The sequence below is a fragment of the Rhinoraja longicauda genome, chromosome 3 (genome assembly GCF_053455715.1).
Source record: "Rhinoraja longicauda isolate Sanriku21f chromosome 3, sRhiLon1.1, whole genome shotgun sequence".
NCBI classification, from domain to species: Eukaryota; Metazoa; Chordata; class Chondrichthyes; order Rajiformes; family Arhynchobatidae; genus Rhinoraja; species Rhinoraja longicauda.
Window position 1 is genome coordinate 78,589,217 of NC_135955.1, and position 21,214 is coordinate 78,610,430.

The 21,214-nt window shown below is 41.4% G+C and overlaps 1 long non-coding RNA gene across 1 annotated transcript in view; it reads right to left on the reverse strand.

Moving 5' to 3' along the window:
* Positions 1–21,214, reverse strand: part of LOC144592447 (uncharacterized) — a 237,528-nt gene that overhangs the window by 8,889 nt on the left and 207,425 nt on the right. The gene's annotated exons all lie outside the window — the stretch shown is intronic.

Here is a 21,214-nt window from a genome sequence, read left to right on the forward strand (position 1 = left end):
CTGAATCCAGAAACATCGCCACATTGACTTTGGGCCTGTTGTAATCATTGCTTCATAGCAACAGTGGGATCACTTCTTGATTCCATCGCTACTAACGAATGATTGTCCCAAATTCCTCCCCACATAGTTCCGCATACATATCTCCCCACATATCTCTCCAGCCCCCAAACTCCAGAACAGATCACGGCGGCATCTATACCAGCAGAGAGAGGAAATAACTCTTTAAAACAAATTGTTCACACAACACACAGGACTTTCCCGGAGAAGTGCACAAATGCTGTCAGGATTGATTCTCCTGCTTATTTATCCTCAGTTCCCTGGGGAGATTCGGATCTCTGCTCAGTGCTTCTTGGACCAAAGAGTTTAAAATCCCCTGAAGCTATTGGCATTGCAACAGTTAAAGCACCAAGTGTAGTCAGGTCACTTGTATATTTTTGTTTTAGATTTCAGTTGGCTTGAAAATTTTTCACAACTACTTTGAAGAATCTCTAAACCGCTCAATGAATGGCTTACCGATTGTATCAGAACGTAACCGTTCCCAGGAAGCAATGTTTGTTCAGCTGTGAGCAGCCACAACTAGGTAAACATGCAAAGCCTCTTTTGGGGCATAATGATTATCCATAGGCATGTACAATATAAAAGACAGTCAGAAATGGTGGTTACCTTGCACAGGGGACATCAACAAACAAGGAGAGAATGATTACAATAAATTCCAGTCAGGTAAGGTTCTCGTCGCTAAACTGAATATGTCATGGTAGGACTGGGTATGGAAATAACCAAAATGCCCTTTGCAAGACAATTGCATGAGAAGGGACAAGGACGTGGAGTTAGAAAAAGAGAGACAAATCGCAGCGTTGATTTTCCTAACTCTACTGCAGGAGCTGCATTCTAAAATAAACAGAAAGATAGTTTTAAAAAAATGTTTTATACTGGTTTTGCCCTCTGTCTCTGCTTCTGCTGTCTAACCCTAGGGTAGCATTAACTCTATGCCATGCTCAAGTTGAGTTTATGGCCTATAATCAACTAGTCTTCAAAGTGACAGAGCACGTACATGGTGTAAAGACTGCCTAAAAATGGGCAAATAATTTAATCATTATGTATAATTACACAAAATAATGCAATCTGAATTTCTAACTTATTAAAACTTCAGCACATACACATTTGTGTCTAATGTCTTTTCCTAGTTGCACTTGAATTACCCATTCCTGTGGTTGCACACTTGCCTGCCTTTGTCAATAAGCTGGAACCCAAATAAGGATGTGTCCAATAGTCTCTTAAAGATAAATCACAACGCAAACCTTTTAAATAGTTCAATCCTGTGGTGTGTACGATTCTGCAGTGTGAATGACTTGTTAACTGTTCCTCATGCACGATATAATCAATGTACAGATTGTCATCTGCAATGTGATTGTAATCTTTTCTCATTTGACTCAATGCAACAACAGAGTGATCACTGAAGGGTTTAGTCCCCTGCCACTCAGGGCCTAATATGAACTGACTCCAACTTGAAAGTATTGCATTTACCTGGAGCAAGTGGAGGTGAAGATGGGTGGGGGGGGGGGGAGGAGATTGCAGTCCTGGGTGGATGAGGGACACAATAGCTGTGTAGACGCATCCACAGCAATCTTAGATGGCACTTGTTTGCGCCAAACAAATGGTTTAAAAAGGGACAAAAGAAACATAGAATTATTAAGTGATGCAAGAAAAATGTTTCCCATGTTGGGGGAGTCCAGAACCAGGGATCACAGTTTAAGAATAAGGGGTAGGCCATTTTGAACAGAGATGAGGAAAAACCTTTTCAGTCAGAGAGTTGTAAATCTGTGGAATTCTCTGCCTCAGAAGGCAGTGGAGGCCAGTTCTCTGAATGCTTTCAAGAGAGAGCTAGATAGAGCTCTCAAGGATAGCGGAGTGAGGGGGTATGGGGAGAAGCCAGGAACGGGGTACTGATTGAGAATGATCAGCCATGATCACATTGAATGGTGGTGCTGGCTCGAAGGGCCGAATGGCCTACTCCTGCACCTATTGTCATTGTCTATTGTCTAAAGTGTCAGTGTAAAGTTCTAAAGTGTCAGCTCCAAAGAGACTCCAAAAGAGTCCAACCAAATGGCAGGATTATATTTGTTGGTAACTCTCCACTGACTTGTCATTTTAATGACAGAACTGGTGAGGTCTCAATGCTACCTCCAGGCTGTTGAAGCATTGATCGAACCAACATTTACTTTAGTAGGATGGGGGCCCAGCTTCTCGATCAGAGCGTTGTACCAGATACACAACATACTAACACAGCGCACAATCCCAAAGGCCCAACTAAAACTCATGTGCAGAGAGCTCATCAGTTATTTTCACTCAAGATTGTTGTAGGGCATTGGTGGCTTCCGCAAGACATAAAAATACAGTTTGCACCTCAAAAAAATAAATTCATTCCCAAAGTGGCAATGGAAGGTAAAAATACCAGCATGAATTAATCTGCAGTGTCATTATGGTGGACAGGACTGAGTGCATTGTCTGCAATATCTGATCTTCCAGCTCTGATCCCGTTATCCTTTCATGAAGGGAACATTTCCAGAGTCCCTTTTGTTCATGAAGCCAGGAGCATGCCAAAACTTTGCAACTAAAGCATATAAATAGTGACCCATTTAACTGCCCCGGCCTTCTCCACAACCTATCATAGTCAATAAAAACACGGACAGAGTGCAGCAGGAGCTCACTTTAACTTTATTTGAGACTTCTCTGACGCTTGCCTGAAGCAATATGTATATTGAGAGGGTTTGGTATAAAAAGGCAAATTATTTTATGAATGTATTAGTTACAAGATAGTGGAATTTTAATGACATAAAATCCTTTAAGTTATTAAAAAAGTGCATTTGCTTGCGGTCTGACTAAAAAAAAAGCTGGTGGTGCTTTAAAATAAAACAGTACTTCTACAATTTCTGTATTTATTTGATGTTTAATGAGAAATCTTTGACTGTATTAGCTACTACTTTTACTGTATTGTTACATTTGGATCAGCTGGGATGATCCAAATGCTGACAGTTAAACATATAGAAGCAGACAATAAGAATTGAGTGAAATTTATCTTTTGGAAGGTTGTGTTCAACATCTTCATATCTGAAATGTACAAGTGTAAGACATGTTCACTCACATATTTTGTTTGTTAACCTAATTCTGAATTCAGATTCATGGATGCAACAATTAAAACTCAGGTGGACGTTTTTCACTCAGAAGATTACGAGAAAAGCAGCCATGAATTTGTTTACATTGACATGAATAAATGCAACTTTTAAGTTGCAGCCGCTTATCTTTAAAATTAACTGTTGCAACAATGGATCTTTTGGCTCTATCAAATATGCGTGTGCACAGTAACAACACAGAAACATGAGAACTCCTGTGAGACCTTTATTTTCCTTGTAAAAAAAAACTTCTCATGACAATTCAGTGCCAATTTGAAATGAATGCTGGCTAAATACAGAGAAAGAAAGCTGAATCGCAAAGCCTAAAGGAATACGAATTGCTTGTTTTAATTACCCAGTAACTTTTACTTACGTATAATCTCCCCACAGGCCCCTTTTGGGTAAGTGTAGAAAAATGATGTAGAAACAAACCAATAATCTCTTATTTGCTCCTAAATGAGGGCTGTGCTGTGGTTCTAATGTAGACAAGTCATTTTGTACAAGCCGCTAAACCCGCAGGGAACAGGGGCCTGTGTAGTAGGCTGTTCAATTCAAAGATCTTTGGCAATCAGTCACACAATAGAGCCCCTCATTTTATGCTGCTACATCATAAAAGTGCTCCTTTTGTTACATTTCCATCCTTAAAAGGGTCTTAATCCCTTTCTTTTCAGCTCAGTCTATGGTAAATTCCACAGGGACATCCCATTCGCCGCGAGGAGTGAAATGACCCACTCAGAAAGCAGCATGTGAAGCTTTGAGCCTTTCTTTCTCTGCCACTCTCTTAAGAACATTAAATCGTACTTTTCATTCCCCTCACCATAGGGGTAACCCCTTTAATGATGCTGGAGAGAGAAAAAAATTCCTGCACTCTTTCCTATGATACCATTCTGCTGTCAAGCAGGCACCTCCCTGGTTAGAAAATCAAACATGGCTTCCAGCAGGTGGATAGTGCAGAAGGTCAGAGACTGTAAGGAGTTCGGATACAGATCAGAGGAAACCCAGGTTCCCACAGCAAATTAAGTCATCTGCAAAGCCTTTATATTTATCTGCTAAATCACTGCATTATTTACAATCCGTAATGGCCAATTCTTTTGCTGGCTGCATCCAGGTTTTTGAAAAAGTCTAAATAAAATATTGAAAATAGAAATTCTGCAAATTGGTTAAATATTTGAAGATAAATACAGCTGGCTCATAAAAATTTAGAGCACTGATCCAGCCCCGAGAATGATTTTTAGCAGTATTTAATATATGTAAGCGGGACCCTTTTTTTCCCCCCTATTGTGACCTACTTTTCTGGAATTCATTCCAACAACGTTTAATGCTCGTGTGCACTTTTATTTAAGAAGAGACTGGATTTTGATGCAGCAGTATAACTGAACGTGGGCTGCTGTTTACCAGTTTAAATGGCATCAATCTCATCTGCTTGAATATGATTTACATTCTCGTGGCCAGGGCAGCAAATACTCTCGATAGCAGGACACGTCACTGGAGGAGAAATAACACGGAGACATGAATCTCATTGACAGATCAAGTGGTATATTATCATACCGTTTTCAATACCTGGGCAAAATTATTCTGCTTTAGGTAAATGTAGGGCAATAACGATAACAACACAGCCAGGAGAGCATGCTTTACAGAAACATTAAAAAGAATAATTGGTACTTACCTCTATCAAATTATCTATTGTTACCTACCTCCAGGTAGAGTCCAATAAAAAATATGATAAAGATCGTTTTCTACTGCACTCATTGGCAACACATTTCTGTTGTCTTTCAATGATCGATGTGTGCTTAATTTACATTTTGCAGAGTTTTACAACTGTTTCAGGCCACAGACAGTAACATTTGCTCAGTCCACATACAACAACAGATTTCACCAATGTGGCTGTGAGACTCACCTCACACGTGCAGAAAAGGCGAATGTAAACAGTGCCCATGAAACAGACCAAACACTTCCCATTGAATAGGAAGTGTGGCACCAGTTAATATTTTTATAATCACTCTTGAACAACTCATATTTTGAAATTAAGTGCTTGAATGAAACAAAGAAAGGAAGTCCAACCACGAAACTCCACCAAGCATATGGATAACAAATATGCGTAAAATGTAGGTACCATTAGTGACCTTTGCACATTTCTGATCTCACAAAAAGCTCCAAGTGTATGCTGCACTTTGTGGACTCAGCAGCCCAGAGAGTGATATTTCTCATTCTGAATGATGTATTCATGACTGACATTTCAAACATGGAGACAGCTAACACCCTCTCACCAAATGTAACACAGGTTGATCAGAGCTAAATATTTTCTGACTGTCACAGTACCCACTTGTTAATAGTTTCACAGTAAAAGTTGCTGGCTATCTTTTATAGATTACTTTTGTTTCTATGACGTAATATCAATAGTATAATGTAAGAAATCTGATGAGCATCCAGATTAATTCTCATGTAAAAATGTAACAATATAGATATGAAAAAACAGAGCTTTTACTGACTTCTGGTTATTTTGCGGGGGCATACAGATTATATTCACACTTTAGTGAGTATGGTACATCTGCAGGTCTTTAGAACATCTTTGTTGTCCCAATAGCCATTTGCTGGCTGAAGCTTTGTAACACCCGCTGACCTATGACATTTGTGACAAATTAGACACCAAAGTGCTAGATATGGCCTGTTAAAATGAGGCCTAAGGCCTGCCAGTTCTCAGCCTTCCACTCAGTGAAGGTGTGAGGGAAATAAGGGAGAAGCAGCACAGACAGAAAACAGACATCGCAGTAAAAAAAGGAAATTAAATGCTAATCCTTTAACCCTTGGCTTTTGTGGCTTGCTGCACACCAATGAGCTCTCAACCATGTAACTACTTTAACCTTCTAAGGTGCTAAATTCTACCTAAGGTTTGACTGAAAATGGTCACATTTCTTGCACAGCGAACACACTTCCTCGTGAAATTTGTAAAACAGTTCTCAGTCTCTGTTATATTTTCATCATATGCTATTGTAATGATTTGAAATTATTGTTGCTGGCATCAGGAGTCCTTAAGTGGAAAGAGCCAACACTGAAAAATTAACAAATTCTGAAGCAACAGAGTAGGATTGCACAACTAAATTGACGTTGATGTTGTGATCACAATTTTCACGTAATTGCAGACCAGAATAATTTTAAACGGTAATTTTAAACTAGACTAGAAGCTGTTGAGAAAAGACTAACAACTGGGGAAAAAAAAATCCTGTCAGCATTCAGCATTGGCACGTGCAAGTTTATTATACAAACAGAAAATCCCAAACCATCATCAACCATGAGCTAAAATGTTTACCACTTCAATAATTTATTTCAATTTGTATCATAATATATCCCCTAAGAAGTAATTTACCTGTCATTGGTGCCAGTAAACATTCAGGTAATGTCAGTAAATGGTTAAAGAATAATGAGCATGGCGTCTGGTCTTTCATTTGCAACTGACTTCACTTCAATTTAAGGCCAAAGGCTGGTGGAGACTAAAATCCCTGGGCACAGGATGCAGCCTCTTATCCCCAGTGGTCCAAAGGTCAAAAGCCACATTTCTCACAAGGCCGCAAAGATGACAGTTAAATCTTGCTGACCATTGATATTTTTAGCATTGTGTTCAGTTTAAAACAGAAGGATTAGATAAATACGTTGGTTGGCAATGATGAGTGTCAATGAAGAAGGATGAAATAGCTATTATTTGTTCTAATGCATAATGTATTCCAACAATCAGAAGTCCAGTTAATACTGATTGTGACTCCATGTGTCTAACATCACGTTTTGTACTGTCAGTAGCATTAGGACCACTTGCTACAGAATAACTTTGTAGCCAAATTTTTTATAGACATTGCCATCACAAACCAAGCCAGCACATCTATTATGCAAATATTCCTGAAAGTGGCATCACAGATGGACGGGATGGTGAAGAATGCTTTTGGCACACTGGTTTCATCATTAATGGCATTGAGTTAAAAAAATGGGACATTTTGTTGCAGTTGTACAAGATACTGGTGAGGCTGCACTAAGAGAATTATGTCCAGTTTCAGTCACACTGCTGTAGGATGGCATTAAGTTGGAAAGAGTGCAGGAAAGACTTCTGAGGATGCTGCCAGGACTCAAGGCTTGAGCAGGCTGGGACTTTATTCCTTGGAGCATCTGAGAATGAAGGATGATTTTACCAAGGGTATACATTCATGAGAGTCATAGTTAGGTGAAATGCACATGGTCTTTTTCACAGGGTTGGCAAATCAATAACCAGTGGGCATAGGTTTAAGGTGAAAGGGGATAGATTTAATAGAAACCTGAAGGACAACCTTTTTCACACAGTGGGTGTTACATTACATAGAATGAGCTGCCAGAGGAAATGGTAAAACCAGGTACAATAACAACATTAAAATACTTTTGAATGGGCACATGGATAGAAAAGGTTGAGAAGGATATGGATCAAATGTGGCAAATGGAACTAGTATAGATGGGGCACCTTGGTTGACAGACATACAAAAATAGAAAAAATAGGTGGAGGAATAGGCCATTCGGCCCTTCGAGCCAGCTCCGCCATTCAATATGATCATGGCTGATCATCTAAAATCAGTACCCCTTTCCTGCTTTTTCTCCATATCCCTTGATTCCTTTAGACCTAAGAGCTAAATCTAACTCAAGGATGAGTTGGGCCTGTTTACATACTACATGATCACATGATTCCCTAAGTCTAATATCACCCCATTTAATGATTTCAACAAAATACATCACCATTACTGATGCTTGGCAAACTTCTTCAAGTAAAACAAAATTAAAGAACATATTATCCTTTAACATAGTAAAGTAATATCTGGCCCAGATGCAGTTTAAAGTTAAATAAAACTTGAAGTCATAAAAATACAATAAATGTATTAATACCATGGAGCGATGAATCCATGGCAACAAAGTCTCTTATGCAAAAAATATCCCAGAAGACGTAAAGATAATGGAGGCTAAGGCAAAGATCTGATAGAATAAAATGCTGAGGTACAGGGAGGCTCTTAAAAATGGAGAGAGAAAGGTGGAGGGAGGCCTAAGTGACAGAACATAGGAACGGAGGAGAAATGAGGTTATGAGGGTGTGGGAACCTTAAGAAGCTTCAGTCAAGAGTTCAGAGAAAATGAGAGAGTAGACCTGATAAAGAACATAGGGCAAAGCCATAGAAGATTTGAAACATAAGAATGAGAATTTTCGATCTGAGGTGTTATGGGACCAGGGTCTCGCGTGAGGAGCAACCTTTTGGATGAACTGCAGTGTGTGGATGACGAAGGATTACAACAAAACCCTGGAGCATTCTGAGCTGATGATGTCCAACATAGGTATAATGGATGGGCTTAAGTCGGGCAAATGTGGACAATTATGGATGTAGGCAATCGTTTCACTGGAGAAGGCATGGGAATGGTCAGGCTGGATTGATTAGTCCAACATGAAAGTGCAAAGAGAAGAGCTTAAAGCCAGGGGCAGGACCCGAAGGCAATATTTCTTGTCTTCCCAATGTTTAACATCAGGAATGGGATATTAATCACAAGATAAGCTTCACAGTTTGGAAGCAGAGGAGCTCCAAGTGCCAGGCATGAAGGAGGCCTTAGTGTCATTGGCTTAGAATCATAGTCATAGAGTGATACAGTGTGGAAACAGGCCCTTCAGCCCAACTTGCACACACCGGCCAACATATCCCAGCTACACTTGACCCACCTGCCTGCGTTTGGTCCATATGCCTCCAAACCTGTCCTATCCATGAACCTGTCTAATGTTTCTTAAACATTGGGATAGTCCCTGCCTCAACTACCTCGTCTGGCAGCTTGTTCCATACACCCACCACCCTTTGTGTGAAAACGTTACCCTTCAGATCCCTATTAAATCTTTTTCCCTTCACCTTAGATTTCCCCTTCACCTTGACTTATGTGAGGAAAGAAGCGCTTTGCCACAACATCACATTAAGGAGCAACATACAAATACAACAATGGGAAAGTCATGATTTGGATTGTTCTCGAAAGCGTAGAAATGATGACACAGTGACAAACAGGAAGACAATGGGCATTGTACAACTTGCAGAGTCTATGACTATTTGTTGACAGTGAAAACTGTGATTGTGTTAATTGAATTGGATACAATTGTCAATATCAATCATAATGCTCTGAGAGTTACACATTTATGTGTCTGGAAATTGATTTCCTGTTGATATTGTTCTTTGTCCCAGAATAGGTAAGCGTGCCATGCACCTGATATTGTGCAGAAAGGAACTGCAGATGTGTAGGAAGGAACTGTAGATGCTGGTTTACACTGACGATAGACACAGAAAGCTGGAGTAACTCAACAGTTCAGGCAGCATCTCTGGAGTAAAGGAATAGCTGATGTTTCGGGTCGATATGAGATGTTGTTCCTCCAATTTGCATTTGGCCTCATTCCGACAATGGAGGAGGCCCAGGACAGAAAGGTCAGGATGCGAATGGGAAGGGGAGTTAAAGTTTTTGGCAACCGATAGATGCTGGTTTATACCAAAAATAGACACAAAGTGCTGGATGGTCCTAATGAGCTAAGTATCAGCATTGGCTTGTTTTCTCTTGAAGACCAGAGGTGGACAGGAAGCCAGATAAAGTTTACAAAGTTATTAGAGGCATAGATAGCGTAGACATTCAGAATTTATTTTACCAGAGTGGAAATGTCATGGACTAGAGGGGATTAATTTGAGGTGAGCAGGGCAAGGCTTAACGAAGATGTGTGGGGCAAGTTTTTTTTTTACACAGAGGGTGGTGGGTACCTGGAAGGAGCTGCAAGGTATGGCAGCGGAAGCAGAAATAATAGTAGTGTCTCAGAGGCTTTCAGATAAGCACGTTGATACGCAGAGAATAGAGAGATTCGGCACAATGGCGCTGTGGTGGAAGTGCTGCCTTACTGCACCAGTAGACTATGGATACTGTCTGGAAGGAGTTTGTACGTTCTCCCTGTGACCGCGTGGGTTTTCTCCGTGATCTTTGGTTTCCTCCCACATTCCAAAGATGTACAGGTTTGTAGGTTAATTGGCTTGGTATAAGTGTAAATTGTCCTTAGTGTGTGTAGGATAGTGTTACTGTGCGGCAATCGCTTGTCAGTGCACACTCGGTGGGCCGAAGGGCCTGTTTCCATGCTGTATCTCTAAACTAAACTAAACTAAACTAAAGATATGGATCATGTGCAGGCAGATGAGATTCATTTATCTTGGCATCATGTTTGGCACAGACATTGTGAGTTAAAGATATTGTGAACATTGTGAACTGTAAAGTGCTTGAATTACTGATCCTCTTTAAAGGACCTTGTGCATTACTTAAAGAGATGCAGCCATTCAGAGAAACATTTACATTACATAGAGACAGAACTGTCTTATTCTTTTCAGAAGGCTGAAAAGATTTTCAGCATAATTTTAAGCCATTCGAGGAGTGGGGGGGGGGGGGGGGTTTGAGGGAAGAAACATTACCAAAGGAACATAGTGTGTGAAGCCTGAGTAGCAGAATATGTGTAACATCCAAATGGTTTGTTCAGTGATGAAGCTGCTACACTATTACTGTTGTGTAGGAAGGAATTGCAGATGCTGGTTTAAAGTGAAGATAGATACAAAATGCTGGAGTAACACAGTGGGACAGGCAGCATCTCTGGAGAGAAGGAATGCGTGACGTTTCGGGTCAAGACCCTTCTTCAGACTGGAGAAGGGTCTCGACACGAAACATCACCCATTCCTTCTCTTTAGAGTGCTGCCTGTCCTGCTGAGTCACTCCAGCCTGTTGTGTGGATGTCCGTCCAACTAACAACATGATAAGGTGATTCAATTGCTTGCACAGCACGATATCATCCAATGCAAGGAAGCATAACTGAAGCAGGCACTCAAGCAATATTCCAGAAAAAACATGATGGGACTAAAGGTCATTGCAAGTTCATGGTATCATAGAGTCATACAGCACAGAAACCAGCCCTTTGGCCCAATTTGTCCATGCAGATGGGGCAAAGTGCCCCATTTACCCTACCACCATCTTCCCACATTTGGCCCATAGACCTCGAAACCTTTCCTATCCATGTATTGGTTCAAATGTCTTTTCGATGCTGTTATAGTACCTGCCTCAACTACCTCCTCTGGCAGTTCATTCCATATACACATCACCCTTTGGCACAAGTAAAGCTCATGTAACAATTTTTTACATTTTATTCCCTCTGGCTTTTACGTGCAAAAACAAAGATGAACAACTGCACAGTCAATAGAAACAGTTAATAACTCGTCAATTGGAGAAGAATCTTTGAATTCATTTTTGGATATTTGTGCTTTATTAGTCATCGCAGACCTCCAAGACAGTCCCAGTCTCAGAATAAAGCAGTGTCATGTCTGTTGCTCTCTCCTTGAATGTTTGCAAGTAACAGTAGAAGATCCTTGTAAAATTTGAAGGATATTGCAATGGAGCTTGAGGAGGTTGCACCAATGAATTAGAACACTGTTTGGATTAAGCAAACGGTGGTGCTGACGGAAGAGGAATGACAACAAATGACCTGGATTGTCAGGCTGCTGCCAAATCCAGCAGTGCAATGACAATGGGAAGCTGCCCAATACTGTCATTCTGTTGGGAAGCCAATTAATATTTTGTAGTTGCATCGGTGAACCACTCTGTGTCTTTGTGGAATTGATAACATGAAAAAAGAGTAGAAGTGTTGAAGAAAGTGTTAGGAAGGAACTGCAGATGCTGGTTTAAACTGAAGCCAGCCATAAAATGCTGGAGTAATTCAGCGAGGCAGGCAGCATCTCTGGAGCGAAGGAATGTTTTGGGTCGAGACGTTGAAGAAAGTGGTACCCTGATTGATGTTGGCATTTGCAGCCCAGTGAAACAGGTGAGCAGCAGCAACTGATGATGCTCCACAAAACCTTCTCGTTCCTAATGTTCATTATCAGAAAGATCTGGCTTGGTTCATATATATACCCAAAACTATTACATAGAGCAGACTACCCACCACTGACTTCATCCACGCTTCACACTGCCTTGGAAGAGCATCCAATATAATCAAAGACTTGTTGCACCTCGGTCTTCTCTCTGCTCTTGTACAGCAGAAGTTACAGAAACCTGAAAGCACTCACCACCAGACTCAGTAACAGCTTCTTCCCCTGTGTTATCGGGCTTCTCAATGGTCCTTCCAGAAGCTAGGGTACTGTCCGATTCACCTCTACCCCATTGCGGACATTGGACTTTGTCTATAAACAAATACGCTACGATGTCGAGAACTATATTCTACACTCTGTATCTTCCCCTTGCCCTATCTATTGTGTTTGAGTATGACTTGCTTGTATTTATTTATGATATAGCTGACCTGATTGAAATCATGCAAAACAAAGCTTTTCACTGTACCTTGGTGCACATTACGATAATAAACCCAATCCTCAATTTGTTAAAATACAGATGTGAGCCCGTGACCGTTACAGCCTGGGTCGGAGGTGCCCGTGGCTGGGGCCTGGGTCAGCACCATGGAGGCCTCAGGAGGGGACCCGGTAGTGATAGTGGGGAGGTCGGTGCGGAGTGCTGTCTGTACGGATGCTGTCTGTACGGAGTTTGCACTTTCTCCCCGTGACCTGCGTGTGTTTTTTTTCCGAGATCTTCAGTTTCCTCCCACACTCCAAAGGCGTACAGGTTTGTAGGTTAATTGGTTTGGTATAAATGTAAATTGTTCCTAGTGTGTGTGGGATAGTGTTAGTGTGCAGGGATCGCTGGTCGGAGCCGTCTCGATGGGCTGAAGGGCCTGTTTCTGCGCTGTATCTCTAAACTAAACTAAACTAAACCAAACTAAACTAAACTGGTGGACTGAGCTTTCATCCATTTCCTGCATTTCTGCTCCCATTGCTTCTCTTCTTGGACGGGAAGAGAACAAACATCCTCTAGTTCTTGCCCTCCACCCCGTCAACATCCACCTTCAACATCTGCCAACAATAAGATTCCACAACCAGACACATATGCAACCCCTTCCTGTCAGCATTTTAAAGGGATTGCTCCCCTTGTGAACCCCTAGTCTGCTCTTCTGTTCCATTGCAACGGCTGAACCTTCACCTCTTTCCTTCTCACCATCCAAGGACAGACAATCTCTTCAGATGCAGCTGCGGTTCACTTGCATTTCTTTGCACCTAATGAACTGCATTACATGTTCGCAATGCATCTATAGGACACTGGAGAAACCAAAGACAGACCAAAGATCACTTTGCAGAGCACCTGCATTCAGTACACAGGAGTAAACCTGATCTTCCAGTTGCAAGCCGCTTTAATTCACCATCCCATTTCCTCTCCAATCATTCTGTATGTGGTACTTATGTTTCCATGCAGTAATTTAACCCGCACTGTTACACAATGAAAGCTTGAAAAACATCTCATCTTCTGTGTCTGCACATTGTAGCCAGTAGGACTCAATATTACATTTTTCAACATTGGGTAATTGGCTCTTTCTGTCTGGCTGTTTCAGAACTGGCCATTTCTGCCTGCCATCATTATGAGTCAGATTTATCTTTTTCTGTACATTTTGGCCTACCACTCTTGTCCCACAACCTTACATGAACAGCACATCCAATGCCCGATACTACATTTCCTCTTCTACTAGTACCTCTTTCAGTTGGCCATTTGATATTTCTCAACTGGCTGAAGGTTGCTCTGCAGCTTTGCATACTTATAGAATTAACTCTGCCGCTATTCTGTTAGGCTGGATTGCCAAATTCCACAACTAATCTAGTCTTGGTCAAGTGAGTCCTACAATTTCTGCAGTTATCTGTTGAAAGCCATGGCCACTGTCTGAAAGTAACAAAGTATTCTCCCTTCTGATTCTCTCTCCCTCCCTGGATAGAGTGGATGTGGAGAGGATGTTTCCACCAGTGGGTCTAGGACCAGAGGCCATAATCTCAGAATAAAACGATGTACGTTTGGAAAGGAGATGAGGAAAAATTTATTTTGTCAGACAGTGGTGACTATGGAATTTATTGCCACAGAAGGCTATGGAGGCCAAGTCAATTGATATGTTTAAGGTGGAGATTGACAGATTCTTGATTAGTACGGATATAAGGGGTTATGGGGAGAAGTCAGGAGAATGGGGTTGAGAGGGAAAATAGATCAGCCATGATTGAATGGCAGAATGGACTTGATGAGCTAAATATCCTCATTCTGCTCCTATAATTTATGAATTTATGAATTGAACTTCTCCAAATTACATGTGAAGGATTGGTAACAGTCAAATATTTCATCTCTAGGCTAATTGCACTGTGCTAGTAATGAATCAAAACATGTCCCTGAGTTTCTTTGAGAACTTTACAGTATGGTATAGACCTCTTCCCTGTGTCCGAAAAGGACAATAACATTCGAACATTCGTCTAGTTTACCACTATAGCTCAGGCAAATTAGACTGTAATCTCACACCTTGATCATCTTCATTTGTTAGACAAGCTACTTTCCTGTAAAGATACCATCTCAGTTATAGTGTCATAGAGTTATAGAGTGACACAGTGTGGAAACAGGCCCTTCGGCCCAACTTGCCCACACCGGCCAACATGTCCCAGCTACCTTAGTCCCACCTGCCTGAGCTTGGTCCATATCCCTTCAAACCTGTCCTATCCATGTGCCTGTCTAACTGTTTCTTAAACTTTGGGATTGTCCCAGCCTCAACTACCTCCTCTGGCAGCTTGTTCAATACACCCACCAACCTTTGTGTGAAAAAGTATCCCTCAGATTCCTATTCAATCTTTTCCCCTTCACCTTGAACCTATGTCCTCTGATCCTCGATTACCCAACTCTAGGCAACTCTCTAGGCATCTATCTGATCTATTCCTCTCATGATTTTGTATACCTCTATAAGATCACCCCTCATCCTCTTGCACTTCATGGAATAGAGATCCTGCCTACTCAAGCTCTCAATATAGCTCACGCCCTCTAGTCCTGGCAACATTCTCGTAAATCTTCACTGAACCCTTTCAAGTTTGACAATATCTTTCCTATAACATGGTGCCCAGAACTGAACACAATATTCTAAATGCGATCTCACCAATGTCTTGTACAACTGCAACATGACCTCCCAACTTCTATACTCAATACACTGACTGATGAAGGCCAATGTGCCAAAAGCCTTTTTGACCTCCTGATCTACCTACGACTCGACCTTCAAGGAACCATGCACCTGCACTCCTAGATCCCTGCTTCCTGGCCCATGCAGTGTACAGTTCGTCAATGGGGGTAGGTTGCAGCCAACAACCTTCTCAGCTGTGCGAACGATCCGTTGCAGCCTCTGGATGTCGTGCTTGGTGGCTGAGCCAAACCAGACCATGATGGAGAAGGTGAGGACAGACTCAATGATAGCAGTATAGAATTGGACCATCATTGCCTATGGCAGATTGTGTTTCTTCAGTTGCCGCAGGAAGTACATCCTCTGTTGGGCCTTTTTGACTGTGGAGTTGATGGTGGCCCCCCATTTAAGGTCCCTGGAGATGATGGTTCCAAGGAACTTAAATGACTCCACAGATGAGACTATCGTGTTGTTGATGGTGAGTGTGGGGAGGGGAGGGGGATCTCTTCAAAGGTCTACAATTAGTTCCACTGTGTTGAGAGCATTGAGCTCCAGGTTATTGCAATGGCACCAGGATGCCAGCTGTGTCACTTCCCGTCTGTAGGCAGATTCCTCCCTATCCTGGATCAGTCCAATCAGGGTAGTGTCATCCGCAAACTTCAGGAGCTTGACAGAGGAGTCTGTGGAGGTGCAGTCATTGGTGTAGAGAGAGTAAAGGAGAGGGGAGAGTACGCAGCCTTGCGGTGCTCCTATGTTGAGGGTCTGCGGATCCGAGATGTGCTTTCCCAGCCTCACTTGCTGTTTCCTGTCCATCAGGAAGTTGATGATCCACTGACAGAGGGGTTCTGGCACAGTCAGCTGGTAGAGTTTGTAGTGTAGTAGCTCTGGCACAATGGTGTTAAAAGCAGAGCTAAAGTCCACAAACAGAATCCTGGGTGTGAGCTATAGGGAGAGATTGATTAGGCTGGGTCTCTATTCCATGGAGCGCAGGAGGGTGTGGGAAGATCTTATAGAGGTATACAAAATCATGAGAGGAATAGATCGGGTAAATGCACAGAGTCTTGCCCAGAGTGGGGGAATCGAAGACCAGAGGACATAGGTTCAAGGTGAAGGGGAAAAGATTGAATAGGAATCCGAGGGGTAACTTTTTCACACAAAGGGTGCTGGGTGTATGGAACAAGCTGCCAGAGGAGGTAGTTGAAGCTGGGACCATCCCATCATTGAAGAAACAGTTAGACAGGTATATGGATAGGACAGTTTTGGAGGATATGGACCAAGTGCAGGCAAGTGGAATTAGTGTAGGTTGGACATGTTGGCCGGTGTGGGCAAGTTGGGCTGAAGGGCCTGTTTCCACACTGTATCACTCTATGACTCTATGACTATTGACTCACCAATCAAATGTGGCCTAAGTGGTTTACCCAGGTATAATAACAACATTTAAAAAACATTTGGACAGACACTTGAGAAGGAAACGTTCAAAATAATATGGGAGCACTTTCCCCTTCTGAAGTCAAACTTGTTCCATTGTGTACAGTCTCAATTGAATTACATCATTTGCTGCCTTGTGGCACACATCCGTGTTATCTCAGGTACCAAATGACCTGATTTGATCATTTTCAAAAGATCAACATCAATGGTTCCCACCCAACAACCAATGGGCCCCTATTGAACATGATACCAAGATCATCTCTTATCTACCTGTGCATAATCCATATCCCTCCATTCCCTGCAAATCCATATGATTATCCAAAAGCCTCTTAAATGTCACTATCGTATCTGCCACCAACCACCAATCCTGGCAGTGTATTTACCCCTTTTCCTCTGTCTATCATTGGTATAAATGCTTTTTTGGTAGAATTTTTGGCCACCACTCAAGACCCATATTCTTTTAAACGTTTCATTCTCATGAGTCTGCCCAATTGCCTTTTATACATGCCTCAACCATTTAATCTGACAGCTTCCTGCAATTAACCACCACCCTCTGTGGAAAAAGTTGTCCCCAGATTCCTATTAAACCTTTCCGCTTTCACCTTAAACCTATGTTTTCTAGTTTTTGAGTACACAAGACTGGGATAACGATTGTATGCATTCACCTTATCTGTGCCTCTCGTGATTTTACACACGTTTATAAGATGACATCAGAGCACCCGCGCAGAACTTGTTAAATTAATTAACTTTACCATTAACTTCCACCTGCCCTCAAATTCACCTGGACTATCTCTGACACCTCTCTCCCAATCGTGATCTTTGTCTCCATCACAGGGGACAAAATAATAAGGAATTGATCCAGCCATCCATGATACACTTGTATAATGTTCTTTCCACATATTTCTACTTCGTCCATCCCCTTCAAGAGCTTTGATAAGATCTACTTTTAACAAGCAATTTGTTATGCTTCTTAAAGACTTTTTTTTGAAGATTGAACTATCTTGGCTTTTATTGGTGTAATTCTGTGAAACACACTGGGATATTTTCTGAGATTAAATATACCAAACAAGAACAGAACTAATCCACTTATTCCCTTGAGCATGTTCCACAACCTGGCGAGGTCATGACTGATCTAACTCCATTTCCTTCATTACTTCATAACTTCATTTAACAGAAATCTAACAATCTCTCATTTAAAATTAATAATAGATCAAGCATCAATTGCCATTTATGGAACAAAATTCAAAATTCCTCCACCCTCCACACACAAACTGCTTCCTAATTTCTCTGATGAAATATCTGGCTCTAATTTTAATATTTCACAACCAAAAACTTACTAAATATTTGAGCTATTAGGCATGTTTAGCATATTGAAAATATCAGTCAAATCCTCTGTAGAATGTTAAAAACTATGGGGAATTTGACCTTGGTTGATGTAATCTTTCATCATAATTTATTGTTAGTTAAACCACACTGGACTTCTTGTAAAGCCGGTATTTCCTCTCAACAGTGTGGTGCCCAGAACTCTTTACTGTAGTTCAAGTGTGGTCTAACCAGTGTTTTTATCACCGCAACAGAATTTCTATCTACTACTCTAGTTCTCTTAATTTGTGTGTCGACATTCAATTTACTTTTATAAATTATTTTCTGTAACTGCCAATGAAAATTTAATGTTGACACAAAATGCTGGAGTAACTCAGGGGGTCAGGCAGCATCTCTGGAGGGAAGGAATGGGTGACGTTTCAGGTCGAGACCCGTCTCCAGAGATGCTACCTGACATGCAATTGAGGGCGTGCAGCATAGGTTCACTAGGTTAATTCCCGGAATGGCGGGACTGTCATATGTTGAAAGGCTGGAGCAATTAGGCTTGTATACACTGGAATTTAGAAGGATGAGGGGGGATCTTATTGAAACATATAAGATAATTAGGGGATTGGACACATTAGAGGCAGGAAACATGTTCTCAATGTTGGGGGAGTCCAGAACAAGGGGCCACAGTTTAAGAATAAGGGGTAGGCCATTTAGAACGGAATGAGGAAGAACTTTTTCAGTCAGAGAGTGGTGAAGGTGTGGAATTCTCTGCCTCAGAAGGCAGTGGAGGCCAGTTCGTTGGATGCTTTCAAGAGAGAGCTGGATAGAGCTCTTAAGGATAGCGGAGTGAGGGGGTATGGGGAGAAGGCAGGAACGGGGTACTGATTGAGAGTGATCAGCCATGATCGCATTGAATGGCGGTGCTGGCTCGAAGGGCTGAATGGCCTACTCCTGCACCTATTGTCTATTGTCTATTGTCTATCACCCATTCCTTCTCTCCAGAGATGCTGCCTGACCAGCTGAGTTACTCCAGCATTTTGTGTCTACCTTCGATTTAAACCAACATCTGCAGTTTTTATTTTCCTATGAAAATTGAATAATCTCCTCCCTACATGGATCCATATTCTGCTTGGATCTGACCTGTTTCTAACTTTCCACCATTTAGATAGTGTTTTATCCTTTTATGGTTCGTGGATGAACTTAGTTTAGTTAAGTTTATTATTTTCACATGTACCGAGGTACAGTGAAAAGCTTTTGTTGCGTACAATCCAGTCAGCAGAAAGACAATACATGATACATGATTACAATCGAGCCATTTACAGTAAGTAGATACATGATAAGGGAATAACGTTTAGTGCAAGGTAAAGCCAGCAAATTCCGAGCAAGGATAGTCCAAGGGGCACCAAAGAGGTAGATAGTAGTTCAGCACTGCTCTATTTCCCATTTGCTTTTCCCCCATTGAAATCTATTTACCGCAGTTTGGCATTTTAATTTAATGATTACATCTACACTGCTATTTATATCTGTGCCAGTAATAAACTTGGTTACATGGTTTTCCATCCCACCACTTATATTCATTGAGAAGATAAGTCTTGAATGTATCGTATATGGAACTTCACTAATCACGTCAGCTAATATGAGTATGTTCAAAGTACACATATTCTCTACCTCCTTAGTAGAGTCAATTCCTGAATTGGGTCACTGATTTGCCTTCACTCTCATGAAATTCACCTAACCTAACAGTATCTTATAAGAGAGTGTACTACTGTAAATTCTTGCTAGAATTCCTTATAATTGATACATATGGACATTCTCTTCAAATTTTAGTCACCTCTTCACACATCTTCATCAGATCATTAAACAAGGCCAATCCTTTACAAATCTGTACTGATTAGTTGGAACGGTTCAAGGTATTCTTTCACTTAGGAAGCAAGACATTTCCCAGTAACAGATATTAGACTTATTTGTAACAGATCCCTAATTCCCCTTTCCTTAAATACTGGAGTGATGGGTACAAGTTTTAGATTGACGTTGAACAATCTCTGCATTAGTACTTCATTGTTCCTCGACAAAAATCTAAAGGCTTAGTCTATTGTCTCTCTCTGCAAACTGTACATTGTATTTCTTGATACATAAATATGCATGTATCATATTTGTGTCAGGGGTTATGGGGAGAAGGCAGGAGAATGGGGTTGAGAGGGAGAGATAGATCAGCCATGATTGAATGGCAGAGTAGACTTGATGAGCTGAATGGCCTAATTCTGTTCCTATCACTTATGACCTTCTGAGCAGTAAGCTTTTAACTAAATTAGACTAATCAATTAATAATTTCTGAAACGAATATGTTTAGCCCTTTTTTAGTTGTAGGATAGAAATCCTATGGAAAATTAAACTAAACGAGGGGACATAGATACAGGGTAAGGGGAGGGAGGTTTCGGGGGGATGTGAGAAATAACTTTTTCACCCAGAGGGTGGTTGGAGTCTGGAACTCACTGCCTGGGGTGGTGGTGGAGGCGGGAACACTCACAACGTTTAAGAGGCATTTGGATGGGCACTTGAAATGCTACAACATTCAGGGCTATGGTCCAAATGCGGAAAAATGGGATTAAAATTAGACTGTGTTTGGTAACGGGCGGCGCGGACACGATGGGCCGAAGGGCCTCTTTCTGTGCTGTAGGACTCTATGACTATGACATACAAGAAATTAACTATGCTTTTCCTTAGGGATAGCACAATGACGCAATGGTTTGAGTTGCTGCCTCACAATGCCAGTGACTCAGGTTCTATCCTGACTACGGATTCTGTATGTGCAGTTTTTGTGCATTCTCCCTGTGACCATGTGGGTTTTCTTCTGGTGCACAGGTTTCCTCGCACACTCCGAAGACATATATGCTTGTAGGTTAATTGCTTAGGTAAAATTATAAATTGTTCCTCGTGTGTAGGGTAGTGCCAGTGTATGGTGGTCAGTGGTCGGCATGGACTCGGTAGGCCGAAGGGTCAGTTTTCATACTGTATCTCTAAAGTTTTCCAGAACTATCCTACTTAGTCCAAATGATATGAATATCAAATTCCCCATATTGAGGACACCTTTACTGCATATTTGGCTAAGGTTTGCATTTATACATTCTACCATTTCAAAGATACTGCTGGAGGACCTACATCTATCTCCTATTATTTTCTATTTCCTAATCCTACCCCCATCTAGTTAGACATATTAAGAACTCCCTTATGGCTGAAGTGATTTCATTGTT